The sequence below is a fragment of the Penaeus monodon genome, chromosome 22 (genome assembly GCF_015228065.2).
Source record: "Penaeus monodon isolate SGIC_2016 chromosome 22, NSTDA_Pmon_1, whole genome shotgun sequence".
NCBI classification, from domain to species: Eukaryota; Metazoa; Arthropoda; class Malacostraca; order Decapoda; family Penaeidae; genus Penaeus; species Penaeus monodon.
Window position 1 is genome coordinate 25967456 of NC_051407.1, and position 1180 is coordinate 25968635.

Below are 1180 nucleotides of genomic sequence, written 5' to 3' on the forward strand. Positions count from 1 at the left end.
GGAGAGAAAGGCAATCCATAAAATGCAAAAACCGTGAGTGTGAAAAAAAAAGCTGATACCATTTTCCCCCCACATACCCAAAAATAATGAAAAGTTTTGGGAAGCACTTAAAAGAGGGGGGTATTTTCATCCCTTTTCCTCAAGACTTAATCTAATTTTTTTTAGTTTACTAAATACAGCAGGCAACGACAATTAACTTGCCACACACTCCTCTTGAGATAGATCTCGCATTACTCCCCAAGACAAATCCCACTTGTCAAATAACGAAGATCTAAATTCTCCTAAGACAAATCCCGCATCTTGAACAATGAAGGTCTCCCAAATTCTCAAAGATTCTGAACCACCACTCTCTACTTCCCTCTTCTAGTCCATAATACAAGAAAGGATAACCACAGACACCTCACTTCACAGCCCTAAGCACCTACATGAAGCATTGAAGGCTCCGACCGCTCATCTCTCCTGACTTGCCCCTCCTTCTGACATCTTCTGGACTCCCATAGAAAGTTTCCTTTGGCAGCTTAACCCAAGGATCTTCAGTAATATTGCAATTTACAACTTTCCATTTTGGCGGTGTTCTATCTGTTCCTTTTGTTACCAACACATGTCTGATAACATTACAGTTGTTAAGCAAGTATCTTCAAATACATATAATGGATTTTTTTGTTCTTATCGAGTAATAAAAAGCTCAATTGCAAACAGTTTGTACAAAGGAAAAAAATATACATATATACGAAGGTACACGTATTTGTGGGGAACAATAAAAATCAGCAAAACAAAAGGTTATGACATTAAAATATTTCATGTCATTACACATACCCCTATCCTGTTACTACTTCTACATGACTAATCTGCCCATACATTCGTTTGGCAACCCATTCACATCACCATTAAATTAATGAGCGAACATGTTACAGGTAATCACAGCCCATACAAACTTTTAATTTGTGGTGAGCTTACTAGGTGAATACTCATTTTAGACATGAACATATTTAAACAGCTAAAAGGGATCAAAGAACGAGTCGCTCATAATGTATATTAAAATTGTACATTTTGTTTCACGGTGGGAAATCTCCATAAATTACTGAGACTGCTGCTTGTACTATGACCTCTACTATTCAAAAAAAATATTGCATTCCTGTGTTTGTGCATAAGCTATAGCCTGTACATCATCTGTCAGCAG